Source organism: Penaeus monodon, chromosome 20 (genome assembly GCF_015228065.2).
Source record: "Penaeus monodon isolate SGIC_2016 chromosome 20, NSTDA_Pmon_1, whole genome shotgun sequence".
NCBI classification, from domain to species: domain Eukaryota; kingdom Metazoa; phylum Arthropoda; class Malacostraca; order Decapoda; family Penaeidae; genus Penaeus; species Penaeus monodon.
This window is the reverse complement of record NC_051405.1, coordinates 2,492,627-2,492,957: the sequence shown is the minus strand read 5'-3', so window position 1 is coordinate 2,492,957 and position 331 is coordinate 2,492,627.

Genomic DNA, 331 nt, shown 5'->3' with positions numbered 1-331 from the left:
TTATCGCCATCTGTGGACGAGAAGACCAACTAAAAGCAGGCGAGAGAAAGTGTCCCTTCTTTTCACTTACAGTCATAAAATCCATCCCAAAACAGAAGGGAAGAAAACAAATGAAAATCCTTTCAACAAACCCAAGTATTAATAACCTCCAACATGAATCATTTCCGCTAAAAAAAGGAAAAACCGGAAAAAACACCAACGTCGAGGTTTCAGTAACGCGTGAACGGATCGGAACGAGTTCGTCCAAACACACGAGTCGTGACGAAAACAACTCGTGGCCGAAGGAAAATTTTTTTTTTTTGTTTTTCCTTCAAAGTGAATGTTTTCCGCT